Below are 23554 nucleotides of genomic sequence, written 5' to 3'. Positions count from 1 at the left end.
GCGGCGGCGGCGGCGGCTACGGCGGGGCGGGCGGGCGGGCAGCGTCGTCGCTGTCGGCGCCCGCGGCGCCGCCCCGTAACGCGGCTCGGGTCCTGCTGCGGCGGTGCCGTGGAGACGGGTCGGCGCAGAGAGAGGGGCGCTCGGCTAAGCGTGCTGGGTGCACTGGGGTATTTAAGAAAATGTGCAGGAAATGGCAATTTGCTGGTTCGAGGGATCTCCGCTTGTTAACAGTGGGGCAACTCGGAGCCCCTCTGAAATGATTAGGAGGGGTGTGCTCAGCCCTCCCCGGAGACCAGACTGTGGCGGTACAAGGGGGACAAATGTTGTGCTCCCATAGCAAAAGCAGTGTTTCCCTGACACCCCCGCTAGCGTCAGTGCTTCGTTCAGCCCCCTTGACTCACAGCAGTTTGTTTTCACACAGGAAGTGTCTGCGGGGCTTGTCAAAATGAGCAAGTGACCGTCAGCGCCCGGCTTGGCATTCCCCGTCACCAGAGCCTCCGCAGCCTGCGCTTGGCCGAGCTGAAGCCGGAGGAGGAGGAGGGAGGAGAAGCACAGCCTGATCAGGTACTGACCACGAATGCGACGAGCTGTCTGGTGCCGAGTCGACCTGGTGAACAAGCATTAGTTGTAAAAATAGAGCTCTATTCCTTAAAAAGTGTTGCTAAAGTGTGTGACTCAATAACGGGATCATACCTCATTTGTGGGGCTGCCATGGGTGAATGTTGCATACAGGAATTCTGCACTATATCTGAGGTAACCATAAAAAAGTGCAGCTTTGCATTTTCTGGGGTGTTTGATTTATACACCTGATGTTCAGTGCAGCCCGGTAAGTGCTTGCCAATGCATGTATGCAGGCTCCACGGGACCTGGGCAGAGTTTGACTGGAAATACTCTTAATGAATGTTGAGGAGCAATTTGATGACTTGAAGGACAGAGTTTTTCCTCAGTTTTATTCTTTTTTTCTAATAGGGAGATACACATGCCAGCTTTCCAGGAGCATAATGTTATGAGGTAGCCATAGGTACAGGAAGGGAGCAGGCTGATAGGTTTTAAAACAAAACCAGCTGTCAGCTTATTAACTGTTTTTGTTTGTTTGTTTGTTTTGTTTTCTGAGATTCCCATGACTGTTTCTGGTAACCAGTATTTGTTCTTACAAACAAATCTTTCACGTTGTCATACATCCAGAAGACTTTGTTAGCTCTTAGGTTCATCTTGCTGCGTGCAAACAGTCAGGAAAGGTTTGAGATTTCTGTTTGTTTAATTAATTTAAAATTGTATCCTTTTTTTTTCTTATGTAACTACTTTTTAGTCTATGTGTAACTCTTACCCAGAGGTCTGGGTTCTGAAAAGGCTTGTGCATATTTTTTATGTGCCTTAGAGATTCCTCAAGAATGGGGCGACTTAGGTGTGCCCATACGATGCTTGGAATGACAGTAGCCCACAATTAACTTTTAGGGGAAAGTATTTTTTGAAGAGGCACAGTGTTTTCCACCTGAAGTGATACTTTCTCTCCAGAAATATCAGCGTCTTTTCTGTAGATTGTCTGAATTTATTACAGACCCCTTTTGATGTTGTTTTTTATTTGTTTACCCAGGTGGAAATAGTGGGGTTTCGTTTAGCTGATCTGTTATGAAAATTAATCTTAGCATTTGCAGGGTAATTTCCAGCTCAGTCTGATTAAATCGTTCCTTGTGTAGTTATAGAAAGGGAAGTCCTTTTCTAGCATGCTTGGGGAAGCCCTCACTATTTTATCTGGGGAAATAAGAATCGGCATTTGTTTGATTCAACAGCCAGCTTCCTGCCTCGCGGGGAGGAGAGTGGCGGATTCGCCTGCAAACAGCCCTCCCGCGGCGTCGTTGCTGGGGGGTTGAGGAGAGCTGGTAGCTACTAGTTAAATAGCTGCGTAGCAGGATGAAGAGGGATTACTGAAGCATTACTAGAAAATGTGTGGCTATGTGCAGGCCTCATGTGCTCCGCAGACGGGCTGACCTAAATTCTGGAGCCAGGCCTGCCTGCTTTCTGCAGGGATGTGATGTGGCAGGCAGGATAACCTGCAGCACATTTGGGTTTGGGGGGGATAAAGAAAGGGGGAGAAGAAAAGATATTTATATTGAAATGGAAACACAGGCAGTGCAATTTTTGTGACTGTACTGAATTTCTCTTAAAAGTTGGTGGGGTTTTTTTGTTGTTGTTGCTCTAGCCTGTAGTTCTCTATTTTTAATATTGAAAACTTCCTGTGGAGTCAGGATGAGTCTGCACTGTAAGGACTTTCAGCAGGGAGAACAGAGAGGTTGTTTACTCCCGGATGGGAAAACATATGGATGGTTTTACCAGTAAGAGGTTTTTAGCAATGGTTCGGAGCTGAGACAGGTTTTAGCAGATAAATGGTAATACGTATCTTATCAGCAGTGAGACGGTTAACTGAACTGACACTTGATCATCACTTGGGGGAATGGGGTTAGTGTCCCCTTGACATAAATGGAAAGTTTTCAGGCTGTCTGTTCATTTGGGAAGATTATATATATTGACAAACATGACATCAAAATCCAAACAGAAAATTAAATGCCATATCAGTCAAAATAAAGCTGATGGTTCGGACCTGCGTGCAGAATTGTACTCCTGTAACTGCTTGTAGCAGGACTGTGACTTTGCAGTTTAGTTTCTGCTAGCACAAGCCTGGCGTGATGGCACTAACCTCTTCCTCCCTTCCTCAGTGGAAATAAGCTGCACTGATGCAATGCTCTCCTCCTTTTCCGTCGCCCTCCCGCGTGCATGCTTTTGGTACCCTGTCTCACGGCTTCTTCCCGAGGTGCCTCTCAGGCTCACGGAGGAATTTTTCCGCTGGTGCTGCTTAAACTTGGTCCTGTGAAAGGAGCAGTTTATGCTGGCAGAAGAATCTCTCTGCCAGTAGAAGGGCTTCTGCAGTAAGGTTTTTGCTGGCATAGTTGGGAAGCAAAAAAAGGGGAGGAGGGGGGAACTGATACAGCTAAATCAGCAAAATTTTTAAGTGTGGCTAGGGGCTTTACTGTGCAAGTATTCTGGTCTGGTTGCAGTGGTGGAGTGTATGTTTATATATAATATATGTATGTCTGGAAAGCTCTTTTGTAAGAGCATAAGCTTTAAGCACTTTTGAATTTTTTAAGAGGAATTTCTGCAGCTACAGAATTGTGAAGTGCCAGGGGAAACAACGATATCCTCAGACATAGCTGATTTATTTTAAATCATGTTTCATTGATGTGCTTTCATTTTGTTTTAAAAACAACTTGTCTGCATAAGCTGTTTATTTACTATGTGCACATAATAAGCAGCAATGCCCACCTTCTACCGAAAGTAGGAAGGAAGGAGACACAGGGAAGGTATGAATTTACTTGGTTATTTTCTTTTTTTGTTCCTTGCATCCTGCTTACCAGCATTTCAACATGTAGTTGAAACCCCTTTGCAGTGTAAGAGAGAACGTTAGTTCTCCAGGGGTAGGTAAATCTAACAGATTTACTTGTTAATAACTCAGATCTATCCATGAGTAAATTATAAAAATGTATTGTTATCAGACTTCAAGTCAACAGGTATTATGAGTCAGCCTGCTCTAATCTGTTTATGGAGTGCCGGATGTAATCTGTATTGATGGTCCATTGTATTTCATATGTATGAGCCATGTGAACTTGTGGCAGAAAAGGACAGCAAGAGCAGGAAAAAAAATAGCTTGCTTATGAAAATAAAATCAGTCTGCTGCAACCAATATTTTTGACAATGGCTGCCAAAGGGAAGAAAAAGGATGAATGTATTGAAGAGCTGTGTATTTATAAGTGTCCTCCAGTCTCTGGGGTAAGCTATACTCAATTCCAAACGTATTGCATGTGATAGGCTTTTTAGAATGTTAATCTATAGACAGATTCTTAGCTTAATATTAAAACAGGCTGCTGCTATAGAAAAAGCCTGTTGAATTTTAGAGCTGGATTGGCTTCCCTGCAGATCTGCATGCTCGTATATTGAGACAGTTATATTGATGTTATTGCCAAGGCTGCCTCAAAGCAGAGGTAAATTTGTACTTAGGTATAGATAATTTTTATTTCAACTACTTCTTTGCAATAAAAAGGACTTCTGCGTACTCACTTCAAAGTTACAATTTTCATGTGAGATCATCTTTTCTTTTTTCCTTTCTTCCAATAGAGTTATATTTGTTATGCAGAATTTTCAATGTTGACTTTAGATACAGAAGTGGGAAAGTAGCCTTATTTTGGTTATTTTCCACTGTTTTTGCTTCCATACTTCTTTGGGTAGGCAAGACTTGTCCATCACTGAATAAGGAAAGCCAGTCCCTGCAACAAAACTTGTGTGAGTTGAGCTTCTTCCAGCCAGCTAGTTCTTCCGTAAGTCTAGATCTAACCCAACGGTTGAGTATTAACTGCAACATCTGGGTAAGGAAAGACACAGAGTATACAGATGCTTGTCAGCAAACTTGCTGTAGCACGCAAAAATGTGACCAAGGTCAGAATGTAGCAGTTCTCCATTTAAATTTACATCAGAAAAATATTATGTTGCATATTTTCATGTGTTCAGACCTGTTTCCTACGTGATAGATACCAAATTCAACAGACTGGAGTAATCTTAGCTATGTGTTTTGACACAATATGATGTTCTGAAATACTTACCTGCTGTCTGTTCTCCGCTGGAACCTCTGTGGGTATATTTTGGGTAGATGGGGAGAGGTTCTCAACACATAGTCGCTCCCTCAAGCTTCATCCCTTGTGTTAGGTAGGCAACGCTTTTTTCCGTAAGGCCACACCATCGCTGTGTATTCTCTTGGAGGTTAATTGTGAACACCGGAGAGCAAAATCAGCTTAGTGAGGTGCAGCATCAGAGTAAGACATGCCCATCCTTGTCCACACCTGCCCACCTCAGCGCCCGATTTAGTCTAACTGGGAAGAGAAACATTTCCAGGAACCAAGAACCAGGGAAAGGATTTGGGGGAGAGGTTGTGGAGGGAAGTGGCCTTTCCAAGACCTCTTTTCCCAGTGTAGATGTGCCCAGCATGTTGCCTAGTAATGCTGTGTCTGCACCCCTTGGTGGTGAAAAGCACATGCTCTGAGAAGTTGGGGACATTATTGTCTGGCACCTCAGACAATAAAGATGGAGAGAGATTTGCAAGGGGCAAACAAAGAGCTCTTTGTTGCCCAATTATTTTAACGCTGCTCTATTATAGTATATATAATGCTTTAATATCATGTTACTTTGTCCACTTCTTTTTATGGGCCTCTTTTAGAAAATTTTTATGTTTAAATAAATAACACATTTCTCTAGTTTTTTTAATTATTTCAAGTGCTAGAATTTGTTTGCAATTCTACCATTCTACTGCCTCTGGTGATTGAATTTGTAAAACCTGGCCTTTATTGCTGAGCAATCAGCTCTCAAACTTTCCACTTACTTGACTTTGCATTTCATGAATTAGCTCTTGCTCACCGTATTATTGGATGCTGTAGAAAAGTTTTCTATGCATAATTAGAATTGATTGGATCAACAAGGCATCAGTCTTTTTCCTGTTCCCTTAACTCTTATCTGCTGCAGGAGGTGGACAAAAAAATTACTTCCTGCTCAAAACCAGAATCTGCCAGCTTCTGAAGTAAAAATGCTTTTCAAAGAAGGCTGCAAAGCCATTTTTATGAGCAGTTCAAATTTTGTAAGGGACTTATGACTGTTACGGGTAATGATGTTTAAATTAAAAAAATAAAATCAATGTCCATGAAAAGTAATTCTGTAAATACCAAAATCCCAGGAACCCCCGGATGCGTTGTTTTGAAGTCTTGCAGTAGTTTAAGCAAAGTGCTACCCTTATTTATTTGAATCCTGTCTGCGGAAGAAGCATAATGTTTTGGGACTTCAGAGACAAAGGTCGATATAGACAGTCAGATTGCTGTCTGCACCACAGCTATGCACCCTACAGCCCGGGGTATGGCCCGGCCACGTGGCCGGCCTGCAGTGCTGATCCTCACTTGCCGAGCTGTGCGAATTGTGGCTCGCTGCCTCCCACGCCGGAGCACCTCTGGGGTGAGCCAGCAACGGTGGCTTGGCCGCCGGAGGTCGATGGCCAAGAAGCATAGGAGCGATGGGGAGAAGGACCGTTCCCGTGGCGCGGCGGAGGCAGTGGCAATAGGAGCGATGGGGAGAAGGACCGTTCCCGTGGCGCGGCGGAGGCAGTGGCAATAGGAGCGATGGGGAGAAGGACCGTTCCCATGGCGCAACAGAGGCAGTGGCAATAGGAGCGATGGGGAGAAGGACCGTTCCCGTGGTGCAGCAGAGGCAGTGGCAATAGGAGCGATGGGGAGAAGGACCGTTCCCGTGGTGCAGCAGAGGCAGTGGCAATAGGAGCGATGGGGAGAAGGACCGTTCCCGTGGTGCAGCAGAGGCAGTGGCGATAGGAGCGATGGGGAGAAGGACCGTTCCCGTGGAGCAGCAGAGGCAGTGGCGATAGGAGCGATGGGGAGAAGGACCGTTCCCATGGCACAGCAGAGGCAGTGGCAATAGGAGCGATGGGGAGAAGGACCGTTCCCATGGCGCAGCAGAGGCAGTGGCGATAGGAGTGATGGGGAGAAGGACCGTTCCCATGGCACAGCAGAGGCAGTGGCAATAGGAGCGATGGGGAGAAGGACCGTTCCCGTGGCGCGGCGGAGGCAGTGGCAATAGGAGCGATGGGGAGAAGGACCGTTCCCATGGCGCAACAGAGGCAGTGGCAATAGGAGCGATGGGGAGAAGGACCGTTCCCATGGCGCAACAGAGGCAGTGGCAATAGGAGCGATGGGGAGAAGGACCGTTCCCGTGGTGCAGCAGAGGCAGTGGCAATAGGAGCGATGGGGAGAAGGACCGTTCCCGTGGTGCAGCAGAGGCAGTGGCAATAGGAGCGATGGGGAGAAGGACCGTTCCCGTGGTGCAGCAGAGGCAGTGGCAATAGGAGCGATGGGGAGAAGGACCGTTCCCGTGGAGCAGCAGAGGCAGTGGCGATAGGAGCGATGGGGAGAAGGACCGTTCCCATGGCACAGCAGAGGCAGTGGCAATAGGAGCGATGGGGAGAAGGACCGTTCCCATGGCGCAGCAGAGGCAGTGGCGATAGGAGTGATGGGGAGAAGGACCGTTCCCGTGGCGCGGCAGAGGCGGTGGTGATAGGAGCGATGGGGAGAAGGACCGTTCCCGTGGTGCAGCAGAGGTGGTGGCGATAGGAGCGATGGGGAGAAGGACCGTTCCCGTGGTGCAGCAGAGGCAGTGGCAATAGGAGCGATGGGGAGAAGGACCGTTCCCGTGGTGCAGCAGAGGCAGTGGCGATAGGAGTGATGGGGAGAAGGACCGTTCCCGTGGTGCAGCAGAGGCGGTGGTGATAGGAGCGATGGGGAGAAGGACCGTTCCCGTGGTGCAGCAGAGGCAGTGGCGATAGGAGTGATGGGGAGAAGGACCGTTCCCGTGGCGCAGCAGAGGCGGTGGTGATAGGAGCGATGGGGAGAAGGACCGTTCCCATGGCGCAGCAGAGGCGGTGGTGATAGGAGTGATGGGGAGGAGGACCGTTCCCGTGGCGCAGCAGAGGCAGTGGCGATAGGAGTGATGGGGAGGAGGACCGTTCCTGTGGTGCGGTGGAGGCGGTGGGGTTAGGAGCGATGGGGAGGGAGGGGTATCGTTCGGGACTGCAGATAGACACAAGAAGCAGCTTTGTAAAATAATTGGGATGCCAAGAACTCTTATCATCTTGTCAAGCGTCATTTGTGATTCATAGTATGTTTCTCCCTCTATACTTCTTCATCTGATTTAAGGTATACAAGCATGGCTTTTAGCGCTCTTTCTATCTGTATTTTCTCTTCCTACGGCTCTTGTAAATGTTTTATTTGTTTGGTTGGTTTTGTACCCCTGCCCTATCTCCGCTAGGGCTCAGACTGAAGAAAACAACTGAGAAAATGGATTTCTTTCAGTAAAACAATGTGTATGGATTATGGGGGATGGCAATTGGAGCACTCATCCATAAACATTTACCAAAGCTTATTTCAACTGGCACTTCTAGCTTTTTTGCAATTACTGGAGCTCTGGGCACCTAAAAAGCCCCAAACCTGCTTTACTTTAAAATTTAGTTAATTTTTATATGTAATATCCTAACTAGGGGAAGAACTACTTTTGTTTACATAGTATGTTGGATAGCAGTTACATCCCTGGTTGGGTGAACTCGGGGTGGTTTTTTGCACCATCATTGAGTTGCCTTTGCGCGGATTGCTCACATAGCAGTGTTAGTGGGAAGAGGAAAAACTCTTGAAACAGAAAAAAATGGTGAGACAAGGTCTGTCATGTGTTATGTATGTATTCTGTGCCTTGCATGCTGAGGCCCTGACCTACTTGAGGCCTCTAGCTCCTTCTGCGATATAAGTGTCTGACAGTGATAAACCTCAATATCTGGCAGAGGGATTCAGCATACAGGTACAACACCTGAAACGGCCTTTAACGCCTTCCCTGAAGTTGGGCAGTTCCAAGGTTCCTGTTCTTTGGGAGGGGCTGGGCAGGGTGCTGCTGGTCAGTGCATGCTAGCAGGGTAGTCAGTGGCCAGCACCCTCCTCTAGTATTTGTCAGCAAAGCAATATGCTAGAGCTGTCTTATTTGACCTATTTTTTTCGTATATTTGTGCTGCAGAAATTCTGTGAGTATATATTCATTTTTCAGAAAGAGTCGGTATGCCAGGAAAAGCTCCAGTCACTGATAATATCTGAAAACAACCAAAAAAAAGAGTGAGGAACCAAAAAAGCCCCCAAACAATCCCCCCCCAACCACAGCAGGAGCTGTAATGTGTCCGGGGAGAGGGAGCTGTGTGCAGCCGGGGACACTCGCTGAGCATGCTCGGGGGGAGACGGGATATGAAAACCTGACAGTGAGCTTTGATTTTTGAACGAGGATGAATGCAGCTGTGTTCTTCAACTAAATGCTCTGAATAGTCCTGTTACATATTGTTACTTAAAATATTTAAATGGCTGAGTTTTACGGCTTGTCCCAAAAGGCCTTGGAGCTTATTCTCGGCTTTCTGGACAGTCCAATTGGAGATGCTGGAACTAGGCAGGCTGCAGGGTCATGTCATTTTACAAAGAGAGTCTCTTAAAAATATCTTGATGACCCTTTTGAGTTGGAGGTGTCCCCAAGATAAGTTAATCTGACTGATCCGAGGCCAGGGATATGAGTGTTTCTTGCTTATCGAACACACTGAACGTGGATTGATGAGCCTAGGGTTAAAGGGCAGCGTGTGAATCAGCGCTGGTTGAGAATGTTTTCCAAGGTTTGAATGGTTTTTAATAACAGTGTTACTGATGTTTCTTAATATCTTTGTGGAGTGTCATCTACCATATTAAAAGTCTGTGTAGGGGATGGACTTGTTTTCTTCATTCTGTGCAGCGGGCAGGCACGTTTCCAGAGCAGTCGAGAGCGGGCCGCGGGAGCCGCCTCGCTGCGTCTTCGGCGGCAGCGTTTGCCTCCCTTTCGCAGGCTTCTGCTTTTTCCTGGCCCCCAGGCCATGGTAACTGAGGTCTTCCTCAAGTGTGCCGGTGTCAGAAAGCTGGCTTGCTGGAGCAACGTCGAGTCCCCTGTGCATGGTTTGCACTCGGCCTGTTTTGATACCGGCAAACGTGATTTTTGAGTTGTTTTGTTTCTGGTTGTGCCTTGGTCCTAAGCTGTGCTGCAAGGGCACCTTCCCTGCAGCTGTGTAACATGGTAACTAACGAATGATTATTAATCATGTTGGGGGGGTTGTATTTGGTCTATTATTGTTGTACTGGTTCACTTTTATGGGCTTGTTTTCAGTTTTTTTCCATTATTACACAATAATTGAGATTTGAGTTTCAGATTGACTTGTTCAGTTTGTATTTTGTCTGAGCTAGGCTACTGGGGTACCAGGGTAGGGTGGGACTGGAAAAAATGGGCCGCTGAGAAGAGTCAGAGGGAAGGCCAAGGCCCGGTAAGACTTGAGCGTTCAGGCTGCAATGTCGAGCATGCAGCACACCTTAAATTACGGCACTAGATTACATTATTGACTTTCCGAGTCGCTTAAACTTATTCCCACAGCTTGGTGTAACACTTTATTCATGGCAGTTCAGGTATCTTCCTGTGATTGATTGTAACTTTTTATTACTTTAATTCCTTTTAGTTGGATCAATTTAGTTTTTTTTTTTTTTTAATGGAAGCTTAGGAGAAGGATGGGAGCCAGAAATTTTTAGCACTGTCATCATTTTTATTTTTTAAATAAAAGCTTTTCTGAAAATAACCGTGCACATGTGCACCAGAGTTTAAATAAAACTCTTCAAACAGGTCTGCTACCTCGATTTTTTTTTTTTTTAATAGCTTTGCCAGAGTAAAGTTAGAAGCCTGGTTGTTTTAATTGAAGTTATTGCAAAACTCCTGTGCCTGTAAAACTGACAAGAATCCTGTGAATTTCTTGCCATGTCTGCGTCATTAAAATTAAAGGCAGCAGCTCAGGCTTCCAACAGAAATGTTCCCAGGAAAACTGGGAATACAGGAGAGACGAGGGGAGAGGTGGCCTAGCAGAGGCTCTTCTTCCCCTTGCTCCTACTTCACTGCAGCCACCAGGCTGGACGTAGTAACAGGGAAAAGTGGAAGCGTTCTCCTGGCGAAAGGGTGGGGGAATACCGCTGCTTTCCTGATGGCAGCCGCAAGGCTGTGCGGAGGGGAGAAGCGTTAGGAAGCCTTCGTTCCCTGGGGGGAGTTTCACACCTGCCAGCCATCGTGGCAGTTGGCTCCAAAGGCACCGGGCTGGCGAAGGCAGCGCGGCGGCGGCGGTGCTGGACTTCAGCCTGGGCGTTCCCGCCGAGCGCGGCACCCTTCCCTTCCCTGCCCTTCCCTTCGCCTGCGGTGCCGGCCGCTCGGCTGGGCTTGCTGAGCCTGGAGGCCGTCGTCTTGTTGCTGCTGACAAAAAATTGCGTGCGTGGGAGATATGCAAATGTGCCGTAACGTTCTGGGATAATTTTAGCACAGGAAAAGAGCGAGCTCTGCATACAGCTATCACAAATTGCGCTCCGGTCTTGCAGCTCACTTTGTTTAATAGTGCTGTTAATTCTGAAAAGAGGTTTCCTTGGATTTGGGGTGCAGGATCAAGTCCTTAATTTTATAAACTTAAAAGGCAACTCCTATCCAGGCGTGTTTGCGTAAAACCAAATTCCTTTATAGGCAGCAGGAACTATCTGCGTGAGTGTAGAAGCACTGGACCATTTAGTGGTGTGTTTATTGAGGATTCCCGGTGATCTGAACAAACCTTTCTCGCATTGCTTGAAGTCCATACTGTCACCAGAAGAACATTCATTTGCTATGGACAACTGAGGTGGACTTTATATTCTCTTGTAGAAATGTACTTAATGTACAAATTATAAATTTCGTTTTGCCTTGTGATTTATTGTGATTTTCTTTTCAGGCTCAATGGAAAAGTGATCTGTTGTGGGGGAGAGGAATGAAGCTACTAAAATCCTTTCTTGTATGCAGGGTTAAACATTGCACTCAGGAGGGTAATGCTCCAATGGAAGTGCAGTCTTCTCATACAGTTTAGACTTTGGTTAAAATGAAAAAAAAAAAGTGGATGAGTCATTGCAGGAGCTTTGATAGCTGAAAGGATTAATAAATAATTAATTTTAAAACAAGAAGGCCTCTCCTTCATGTCCTAGCTTTCAACCACTCAAAACATTATCAGATTCTCACATTCAGTTTAGCATTTGAGTGCCAGGGATAGGTTTGTTTTGATGTCTTTTCCTAAACTGCAAATGTTGCTTTCTCTTTGCTTTTGTTTATGTGTTATTTACAGAGATATTAGTGTCAGATTCGGTCAGAGTGCTTTGGCACTTTGAAAGAGCCAAATATTCCTATTATTTTGGTGTGAGGATGAGGGTTAATGGTACTTGCTTCATAACTGTTCTGGGTTGCACTGTGAACTAGCTGCTTCAGTGATAAAGGTGCTGAAATTTTTTGGTGCTTGTGTGCATTTGCATACAGCTTCATTTGCTTTTCCTCAAAAAGTGTTTCTTAAGGCCTTGTATTTCAGCAGGTTTGTAGTTGAGCTGGGTATCTAATGGGAAACCCCAGGACCATGATGTTTTTTTGCATATGCTGGACTGGTTGTGAAATTGGAGAATCCTGCAGACTGCAGTGTGACCCTGAAGGGATGACTCAAAACTGGACCTTTGAGTCCAGTTTAATTAGTGTAAATAATGTCTATTTGAGTAGTTTTTCAACGGTAGTAGGCCAAAGACAAGGGATCAATCAAAACCAATTAATGAAAAGCACAGAAGCGTCAGCCTGCTTTTGATGCAAATCGATACTCTCTGAGTGCTCCTGTCTGGGGTAGATTTTTGATATGAAGTACATTTTGAGGCTCTGATCTTGGAAGAGGTAATAAGCTAGGTTTCGTCTTTTTATTAATTAAAACCCTGCTATGTGAAGGCCTCGGCATTTTCAATATTGAATCTTGAATGTGTTTATTGCATAGTGCATATAGGTCAAGGCATTTGTTTGCTGACAGTGCACAAAATAACACTCTCTGACCTTTCTTTCATTTTTGCTTAAAAGAGTTAAAGGTGAATAAAAATGTGTAGTAACTTTAATTTAGGGTGTCACTATAGTTTATAATTTAAATCTGAAATGCTTCACATCTTCAGCTTAACTGTCCCCTCAGTCATTAAATCATAAATTATGGCTAGGCTCTGGTCTTCTCATCAGGCTTCCCTGAAAAGGAGCTGGCTGTCAGATATCTGGCACGGAGATGTAGCTGCAACCTTCTGGTGCTGGTATTTATGGCACTGCATCTTGTCAGGTACACAGGGGTGCAGCTGCTAAACCTTGCACTCTCCAAGGCCTGAGCTTGTGAAGAGTTATCTAAATCGTCCAGCTTGCAGATAGAGATACACTTTGGCCTGCTTTAACCATGAACTTTAATTTACCTTAGTCAGAAATTAAGATTTAGCTGCAGTGCAGTATGAGTTTTTTATAACTTTTGTTTTTTCTGCATGGTGCGGAGTTACCACGATTAGAGTTTTTGGAGCAGAAGCGCATGCAGGACTGCTGTGCAAGCACAGCGTTGAAGTTAAATTCCAGTTGGTTTTGTAAAAGGAATTGCTTAGCTTTTGTAATAAAATAAACATTTCCCTTGGCACAGAGTATGAAAGAGGAAGGGTTGTGGGTTTTTTTTTTTTTTTTTTTTTTGAATTTGGGTTAAATGGATTGAAGGTGGGGAATGTGGGGATGATGAAGAAATTTTAGCCGCGGGGAAGGATACTCGGCTTTGTTTGTGAAGCTCGACCTCCTTGAATGCTTGCTTTGCTCTGTTAGAGCCTCCCTGGGTAAATGTCATGTGCAGGGTGGAGTGGATGTTCACCTGGCGGGTGGCAGACAGAGGAGGACAGGAAAGCTGTTCACTCCTCAGGGGCACTTGCAACAAGTGGATGGTTTTGTGGCTCCGAGTAGACAAAACTAGCTCTGGTGACAATGCAGGCAGGGAAATTTGACTGGAGGTGGGAGAGGAGAAGAATATGTGCGACTGGGGCGATTTTTGCATGATCGAAGGAAGAAGCGGGGTCTGGAATTTATGGGCTGACACTTTTTGAATGTATGAAGTAAACCAAAGGAAGCTGGTCAGTGGGTGCTGGGCCATGACCAATTTGCTCCAGTTTGCCAAGTAGCTATGGACAGAAGGACAGCAAGGTGACCTAAGAGACAAAAAGCAGTGTGACTGCCTTGGTCAAGAGGAGATGTCAGCAGGCACCCTGGGCTGCTCTCGATGCTGGTGTCGGGCCTCGCAGTGCAGCTGTATTCAGTTCACACCTGCAGAGCTGCTTTATTCGGGACTCCTGCTGTGGGAGCCTCTGAATGCAGAGTGGCAGCTGTTGTGTTCGTTTTCCCTGTGGGATCACCGTGCAACTCCAGGGAGGATGAGAAGGGGTCAGAGATGACCTCTGTTTCCTCCGGACCTTAATTTTTTCCTGCTCACAGACTTGCCTGCAGAGAGATGTTTGTGGGTTGAGCAGTAGAGCTACAAGGGGATTCTCCAGCAAGATGGGTGGATCTGGCTGTTGATGCTCCCACCTGAGAAGCAGATACCACCAGGGTAGTTCACCTACTGCGCTTGGTCAAGACCGTATAGAGCAAGAGTTGACAAAAACAAAATGTGTGGCTTGGCAATGCTTTTGCATTAAACCTTGATAACTTTTGCAATAGTGCATCTCCTTCTCAATACTTCACTTCTGACTAGGTGGTAAGTATGATTCCTTTCTCCCCCCCACCTCCTTTTTTTTTTTTTTTAATTGAACTGAAAGTGGTCCAACATAGGTTTTCAGGCCTGGGCACAAGAACACAGCTTGTCATGTGGTGTCACATCAAACAGGAAACCTGCAGACAATCAGCCTGCCTGGATTTTCGAACACTTGCCTTTCTGCTATTCCAGTCACAATTCTTCCAGTCGCGGTGGTGAGAAACCTTTTCTGATGATCATTGAAACTGACTGCTCTTGTATGTCTGGGTTATGAGGGTAACAAAGCCTGTGGAACGTGACTTCATCCATGAAGAATAATGGTCTAAAATATTCCTTTGCCATTTCTAATAGGACCATTTTTCACCTGTACATTTGCATTAATATCAGTTTGCTTCTAATTCATAAATACCATGCCCTCTGAAAATAATTGGTTATTAGGATTGAGTTGGTTCCTGTAGCACCCTTAGTGCTGCAGCTTTCCCCAGCTAGCTGTGGCTTTGCTCGTGTGCACAGCAGAGTTGTTTACATGTCTGGAATACGCTAGCAGCAAGGAGAAGGGAACATCTCTAATGCGATCCAGTGAGATGTTCTGCGGGGGAGGCCTCAGTGCCGTTCACAACAGGATCAAATGTTGGACACCCATTCACAATCGATCAGTGTTTCAAGAAGAAGGAGGTTGCTGTTTATGAGAAAATTCAAGAATAGTGTATTACGTGCTTTCCAGACACCTTAAAAAACATGTGGTTTTGATCCTCTCTAGAAAAGCGTTCCTCTCCTGTTGTTGTTTTGAACTCTGTTGAGTATCAGTGGTGGCTGGTAGGAGCATCCATGCAGACCACTCCTGGCCAGCTCCAGCGGTTTCTCTGGGCCAGCGGCATTGTGGAAACAAGTAGGAGCCTGCTGCTTTTGGCTCCTCCACGAGGACCCGGTGATCGTGTTGTTGAGGGTGCTGCTGGAACATTGGTGGTGTTATTAGTTTTGTTTTAAAGGCAGATGTGGGGATTTACAGGCTTCACAGAGTAAAAAAACAGTTATTGTGACTGCAAGCCATGAACATGAGAAAATGGCTTGTCTCTGATTACCAGGCGTAACAGCTGGAAGGAGAAGACAAAGACAGATGAAACAGCTAGGTGAATACAGCCTGAGAGGAGCGAAGAAGAAAGCAGTTGAAAACCTCCTCCTCTCCCTCCAGAGCTATTTTTTGTCAGTGACAAACAATTGTGGGATGAGCAAAGCTGGTTTGGACCTGCAGCAGAGACAGCTACTATGATCTGGAAAAGCATCCCCAGAAAAAAACAAGGACTTTGCCCGACAGTGGGGATCATGCAATGTCGTCACCTCTTCTGGATCTAAACCTGGAGTTCCCGTTCTGTTTTTTGTTGTATTCCAGGTGATTAAAATCTCACAACGAGGGGCTTAAGTCGTAAACACCATTTTGCATCACGCCATGTCATTACATTACAGTGCGCCAGCCGTGCAGGGTGGCAGGCTGGGCTGCAGGCAGGGCAAGAGAGGAGCCGGGGGCGCAGCTCGCAGAAGAGGAGTGGGGATGGGGAGGAGGGGATGAAGAGGAGTCTTGGAAAGTTGTGTCAGGATAAGAAGCTTTTAAAACTAAGACCAGGTGCCTATTGGAAATGCTTTTGTAAAACAGACCCAACAAATAAACAGTCACGAAGTCATTTACCAGAATTTGAGCTTTTACGATTGTGTGGTTTCTCACACTCTTCCGGTTTGGGGTTGAACCAGCATCCTTCTGCGTTGGGTTGCTTGGGTTTGTCATCCCAACGAGATATGCCGAACAGTTACTCCTGAGTAAATCCTGTGCGTGCTTCTGGAGCTAAGGGCCGGTCTCCCCATGCCATGGAGAAATGATTCAAAGCAGCTGATGGTGTGAGTTTAAAGTGGCTTGCTTAAACTGCCTTGCATCGCTGAGACAGAATAATTAAGAGGCACTCGGATTCTGAGTAAGAGTGGCTGAAGAGAGGTGTAAAGCAGTTAATCAATTGACTTTTTAATTTTTATACTTTTAGTCTTTTTGGAAGTAATCCAAAGTGCCTTGTGTAGACAAAGCTTCAAAGCAGATTATGCTAAATAAGAAGGCTGCTCTTAAGAAATTGGGAAAGTTTATGTGGACACAAGTGTATTACTAGTCAGGAATAGCACTTGTATTTTAAAGTCACTCTGTACTTTCATCTGAATTTAATTTTCAAGCACAGATTCCTTCAGACTCAGCTAACCTTAAACAGAAATTATGAGAGGAATGTGAACTGACTTTAGTCTTTGCAATGCACTTTTGAAACATTGTTATAGCATCTTAAACCTGTCATTAACTGTGTCATCACTGATAGTTTTAGTAGAAATTTATTAGTTAACATATTTAATCTATGACAGTGAATGTAAGGCACATTTTAGGTGAGTAAAGCCTGTCAGCTGGTTTCTTGTAAGATTTTCCAAGCTGGAGGGGAAAAAGGTGAAAGGAGGTTAAGAAGAATATGAGCCCTCCCAGCAATTCTCGGACTTCTGGCCCAAACCAAGATTTTTCCCATCCCTTTGTATATTTGTGTACAAAGAGGAGAACTTTTGCAAAATCTGGGTAGTAGGAAAAGGTTGAAGCTTTTAGTATCTGAGGCTTTTGGCAACCTGCATAGTTATATTTACCCTCAAGCCTGAGAGCAGGGAACAAAGTAATCCTAACACAGGGAGTGCACACTTCACAGACTGTCTGTCCAGATTGATGGTTTTTAATACTTGCAGCCTAATTTAGGGGCAATTTGTTGCAGAAAGCATGGGTAGGACTCTAATTTTGCTCTTTAATGTATTGCTACAGTCTTTTTTCCCTCCTCCACATTCCCTCCCATTTTGCCATTTTAAAAGGAAGAGTGGAAGACTAAAATACTCTATGTATTCTTCTTTAGTCATTTTAAGTTGTGCAAAAAAAGTTTCAGTTTCTGATGTGCAGCAAGTACCCAGGTCATCTCCTTTTCAGCTACTGAATTTAGCCTCTCTTGCTAAACACACCATACTTCCACTGTCACTAAGTGCATGCAAGTGTGTGCTTCAGGAGCCACGTGGGACTCTTGACAATGTGGAAGGGTCCATCATGCACGCTGAACTGCAGAGTTGCATCTGTTCCCCACCACGCTTCTAGGACATTTAACAGATCACTGTGTATGAATAGTTAGCAGGTTTGTTTAAATCAAATTATGCTCGATATCGGGAGGATCTGAATGCTTTTCCTGCTTCTGTAGCAATTACACAACCAAATTTGTGGGGTTTTGCTGAATATTTTTAAGTTTTATTGCTCTTTGAAAGACTTGGTCCTAGAGGCTAAAGGTTGCTTCTGTACTGAGATTTATTCACTGCACGTGCAAATCCAGGTACAGCACGGATGCTCCCAGCCTGGTGAGATAAGGCCTGCTCTATCTCTGCTTGGAGTGCCTGTGCTTTGCGTTGCCTTTCATCTCTGCTCAGGCTGCCGCGTAGTGCTGTACTTTTGTGATAGAGCCACACTGGAAATGGGACTGAGGTCAGTTCATTTTGCCTCGTTCATCAAACAAGGAGCAGATGGCTGGTAATATGCAAAAGCTATTAACCTGGCAGAGAATCAAGCTGCGACGAGGAGCCTGAAAGTGTTCGTTGTCCGGCGCGGGTGCGTTGGCGAGTGCCTCACTGCTGCAGTCAAGGGACGGGAGAAGAGAGTATGGATTTTTCACATGCTTTTTGCAGATGTCTGAAGTGGCCAATCGGCAAACCTACAGTTAGCCTCCCTTTGCGCGCTCTGCTTCGTTTTGTGTCTCCCGAGGTGCCGAACATCTGTTGGCATCATGGAAAGGTGTTCGGTGCCTTGCAAATTCAGTGCTTTGCAGATCAGCCCCAGTTTCCGCTCTTCAGCAGCGATAGCTGTTGTGGACCTTGTTATCACACAACTGGAAGTTGGTGGTTGCCATGGGACAACCAAGCGTGACCCTGTTACGTACAGGATAGGGAAACGGAGAGCAACCCCAAAGAAATATGTGCTTCAAAAGAGCACGTTTGTCATCACTGTGGAGAACTTAGTGAATGTTATTGTAGGAAGAAAAACATGAATGGAATCTCTGTAAGAAGAAATTGAATAGCCAAAAAGCTGAAATTCTTCTTCTTCTTTTTTTTTTTTAAAGACAACAACAAGGCTAACAGCCCTCTTTGGCTTCAGGATGCATCTACAAATTTCTGAGCAAAATACAAAAATGAGAGGGGAAATGGATACATGAGAATTAACACACATTTAAAAGGTAGGAAGCAAGTTAGAGAATTAACTCCCCATATTTTCTATAGCTTAAATGTGTTAGGAATCAAATAATTCAAGTTACTGGATGGAGATAATAAAACAGTTGATTCAAAAAAAGTAGTAGTTGTTGTTAATACTGCATTTGGGAAGGTGCAGAATGACAGAGTCACACCAACAAAGTATGATGTATTTTTTTCATCTATTTGTAATGAATGAAGATTTAATAACTTCTAGGGATAGGCATATGTAAATCAGCAGCACTATAGTTCAATTGTTTTAGAGTTTTCTGAAAAGACTGCAGGTCTGCAGACAACAATTTTTAATAACTCCTGCTATAGGGGGACTTTAGAAAGTACTGATGTTAGCAATAGAGAAAGGAAGGGTGGATGACTCATTTGAGCATATTCCAGCTAGCCTGGCATTAATCCTCATCAGAATATTGGAAAAGTTAATGCAATATTAAATTGGTAAAAAATTAGACTGACTACTGCCAGTCTGTATCACTTCACGGGAACGTCTTAGCAAACATGGCGATGCTCTAGAAAGTCTTAAGTTTTATTTGAGAGAGACCTGCATGGATGTAATAGCACTGTGTCTCTGAAAGACACCCGATGCAGCTGCAGGGAGACAGCCCAACCCTTGCAGTCCTCTGCTACTCCCTCACTCCTGCCGTCTGCTACTGCTAGTTCCCGTGCTCGGCAGCATCGGGGTAGCTAGCCAGGGCTTTGGCGTACCTGTCCCCCTGTCCTGACACGTTAGTGCTATGTGGTATTGCGTTAAGAACTGACTAACCGATGTTTAAAAGTTAGTCATTGGTGGTGAATCATTACCAAATGGGAATGCTTCTAGAAATCTGCTTTAAGGAGGCTGTTTCCATTAGACCTTTTCATCAAGTATCTGGAAATGAATACAGAATGTCTGCTGATAAAATTGGCAGGCCATGCCGTGCTAGGCAGAGTGGTAAGTGAGGACAAGGCAGTTACACACAGTAATTTGGGTATCCTGGTGAGTTGCATTGAACAAAAATGCATTTTAATAGTCAGAAGCAAGATCACAGGGCCTGCAGGTGTCATGTGTCAACACAGTGACTGAGTAAAGAGCCTTCAGGGTACGGTGAGTAAACAAGTAGACATGACTGATGTGTCAGGAGGAGCCTGCTGAAAGTGGGATCGAGTCAGGAAAGAGTCAGAGGAAATACACGAAGGCTGGGTGGTGTTCAGGGTCTGCTGGGAGAGCCTGAGATGCTCATTCTGGATCAGATCAGTGGGGTGACTCGGTAGCTGGGGAGAAGCACCTTCTGAGGGGGAGCAGGCTGGCACTGAAAGATGAGCAGAGATGGGCATAACACAAAGTAATGCCTGGGAGCTGAAGTCAGGCACGGTTAGATTGGAAATAAGGCATGCGTTTGTAATGGTTGGAGGGTAAGCACTGGAACAAATAAATGACCAAGGAAAGAGATGGATTTCACCCAAAATGTTCCCGAGGCTGAAAGCTTTTCTGGAAGTATTATGTTAGGCAAACAAAGGTTTGGCTTACAGTTGCATGTAATTTACTGGGCTAAATTCAGGTATAACTGAGTACAGTGGTTTGTGGTGCCCCTGTGGCATCAGTAATTCGTAGATGAACTGTCCTGACTTGCAAAGCAAAATGTTCTTCACATGCCGTGTGCTTAATTAGCAAGCACCAGTTGGCCTCTCTGATGGAAAGTATAGATTGTGTGTGTACATATACATACCTACATACATATGTATGTATATATGTGTTTGTGTGTGTGTATATTTATATCTATACAACTCTCTCTATATGTATGGAGTTTATATCTGGATGGTGCCTCCTGGTCTGGAACACCTAGTTATTCCGTTACATATTTTGAGAGCTATAAAACAAATTGGAAGTCCACATGTGGTTACCAAGAGAGTTTCCTAAGCACACGGTATGGTTCCTCATGGATCCTTCACCTCCAGCCTGGAAACAGTGTGGTGGCATTTCTGCTCTGCTACGCTTAGGCTGGGAAGTGTTTCCTCTCAGCAGGGCTGACGAGATGGCATGCAGCACTGACTGAACTCTGTCCTCCTGGGATCCGTCTTGTGTATAACCTGTTTTAGTATCTTTGCGCTGCAGTTCTCTTGCAAAATAGCTGGGTCAGATCTTTCTGTTCCTCTTTTTGAAGACGTGTCTGAAGATGCGACGGGGCAAGTAGAATGGACTGGAGCAGGTGCACAGGGAGGCTGGAGGGCAATGAGTCTATAAGCAGCAGGATTTTTGCAGTGAACAATTAACCTCTGGAACTCACCGCCACATGATATCATTATGGGTGAGGATCAGTAGCTTTCTAGGAAGGATTAGGAACCTCAGGGAAATGAGATTATTTAGTTTAATATTTAAAGCAAGTCTCTTGTTCTAGGGTTTAAAAGCATTTTGTACCAATGGGGATCTAACCTAGTGGGCAGAATATTCTATAATTGTTTCGCAGGGAACTTCTTGCACAGTAACATCTGGTTCTAGCTACTTTCAACAACAGGAACTGGTGATTCAGAGGTCCGTTTCTAAATTTAATGCGAGAAGGAACATGGTCCTAGCTGAAGTAACGTTGAGGGTACATGTGAGGAGGGGAGGTGGTGATAAAGGGAAAACGCACCCTCCATGCTAAAATGTGTCATTGTGCCTCTGATTACAGACCGTAGATGCTGATATCCAAACAGCGTATATGCATCGGGCAACAAACTGGCTTTAAGTGTTTGGCTTCTCAGTGATCCTATTTAAAAACAGTAGAGTGACAGTGTACAAAGTAATTGATTTGCAGAAAAAAAGTTTCAGTCTTTATTTGAGGATTGGTGTCTTCAGATGTGGAGAGGGGAATGGGAGTGGACCAAGGAAATTTCAGATGCGGGAGGAAGAAGGTCTGGCTGTGCTTTTTTGACAAGCAGAAGTCTCCCATTTCGTTTATTAACTAATTCCAGACATGGGTTTTGGAGACAGCTTCCCTCTATCCCTAAATCGAGAATGTTTTCATCTTCATTTCTGTATGTTTTTTTTCCCAAGGATACACACATGCCCCTTTTAGGTGTGCGCAACAGCTGCATGTGGTAGATCCTAGAGCGCAGAGGTCCTTGGCGGGGAAGTATGTGCAGGCATGGTGACTGTAATGTGGTTGTTGCGCTGCTGCTTCCCTTGCGTGGCCTCCAAGTGCTGGGCGGTGGCGGCTCACCCTCACTGGCAGCGTCTGCCTCGGCGTGCTCCTGCGTTATGAGATGGAATTTATTTGCTAAATGAGTTTTCAGTAGTTTCTCAGTACATGCTATTGTACTACTTGCATGATGTCTTACAGTGTCACTGGTCTGATCTGGACTGTGATGACTGCATAAATTGCATCATTTGCTAACTGTGGAAAGATGGCTTGATCTGTGAGAGACAATTTTGTGTATGCATGCATTTTACAATGTAATTGTGAATCAGAAATTAGAAAAGTTCAGTTAATGCCAAATACAAGCTGTGTTCATGGCTCTTGGTGTTCTTTTCTGCCCACAGGAGCTCCAAGAATCAAAGGAGATCATAGAGGAAATTGAAGCCACTTTTGTACTTCATTTGAGGGGGGAAATAATGAAATAAGTTATGTCGTCTAAGACATCTTGAAAATTGAGACTTTTAAGTGGTCTTTGGCCTTCTACCAAGGAACATGCTGCTGGCATTCTGGTTTTGTTCATTAAAAGAAAGAAAACACTAGAAGTCCCTTGGCTTTAATTTACAGAGAAAGAACTGCACTTTGCTACCATATTTTGACCATACTGGTTATTGGCATATGGTTGTGGTAATTCATAATTTTATATCCTTTGGGTCTCAGTCACTTAAATTAGTAAGAAAAAGTAGTTTGTCTTGTGGTGATTGGTAAGCGTGTGTTGCAGTTGGCAGGGGGACCTTGTTTAGGAGTTGCTGGATCAGACCTGTGGTCTGTTGTGGCTTTGACAGTGCCAACTATCTCAGAGGGAGGCTGAGAAAAAAATGTAGCAGCTAGTTGCAGCGACATAACCCAGTTGTAAATGGTGATTCTGAATTTCCCTTGGTCAGTCACTTGCTCAGCTTTGCCTTGGGCTATAGAGGTGTAGCGCTCCTAATTAAAAAAAAAAAAAAAAATTAAATGCAAGTCTAACCTTGGCAATTAGAATGTTCCATATTAGTCTGTTTATGCTTTTGCTGATGTGCTTCCATAACACTAATAAACTTTAATTTTGATTCTATGTTATTCTGAGGGGGTATAAGGATCTTTATTCTGATCTCTGTTCAAATTGCAACCCTTCACAGCTGCTCATAAGAAGTCATTTTATGTAACTGGATGCTTTCAAGTGTGCCATCATCACACAATTTTATTTTATTTTTAACTGAAGACAGTAGAGATTTCTTAATAAGTGAGTCACAGTTGCATTGTTGCTCTTATTTATATGACTGAGATTCTGTAGTCTAAGCCTGTTGGCCTTTACCTCCATGAGTGTTTAGATTTTTGGTGAGGATTTTGGTTTTGTTTTAAATCCACTTCGTGATTACTCATTTCATTTGTTTCTTGCACATATACAGCCAGTGGTATCCTCTCCCATTAGGGATGGAAGCAAAACATCATTACAATTCATTTCTCTTAGCTTAACAAAGCAGGTATCAGTGAATGCAGCCAGCTTCAGCAAGTAAGTCTGTGCTGAGGCAGGGGAGGGGTTGGAGCTGGTGTCTTGCACAGGGCGAAGAAGCGTCATCCCTGGACGAGCTGAGCTCCACGTGGGAACCTCAGCCCCTCTCCCCGCTTGGGAAGCGTGGCTGTGGCCTCCAAGCCCCACATGCTGTGAAGGAATATGGGCAGCATCTCGTGTGGGGCGCTGGCTTGGTTGGTGCGAGTGACAGCTGCCTTGTTGCGGGCTTGTATTTGAGGCACTGCCAGCTCACAGGTACAAGGAAGAGTTCTAATAACTGGAGAGAAATATAGCAAAATTTCCTACTAATTTATATTCTGCTGTGATATCTTTTTAGAATCGAGTTGCATACTAAGCATTAAT

General features: G+C 44.9%; 1 protein-coding gene across 1 annotated transcript in view; it reads left to right on the top strand.

The window, feature by feature from the left end:
• Nucleotides 1-440: 440 nt before the first annotated feature.
• Nucleotides 441-23554, top strand: part of LRRC8D (leucine rich repeat containing 8 VRAC subunit D) — a 39678-nt gene continuing 16564 nt past the window's right edge. Inside the window, exon 1 of the mRNA XM_013961387.2 lies at nucleotides 441-564. The gene's annotated coding sequence lies outside the window, so the exon portion shown is untranslated. The remainder of the gene's footprint in view (nucleotides 565-23554) is intronic.

This window comes from Apteryx mantelli, chromosome 8, assembly GCF_036417845.1.
Source record: "Apteryx mantelli isolate bAptMan1 chromosome 8, bAptMan1.hap1, whole genome shotgun sequence".
NCBI lineage: Eukaryota > Metazoa > Chordata > Aves > Apterygiformes > Apterygidae > Apteryx > Apteryx mantelli.
Note: the sequence above shows the minus strand (reverse complement) of the source record. Positions and strands in the feature narration are given on the sequence as shown.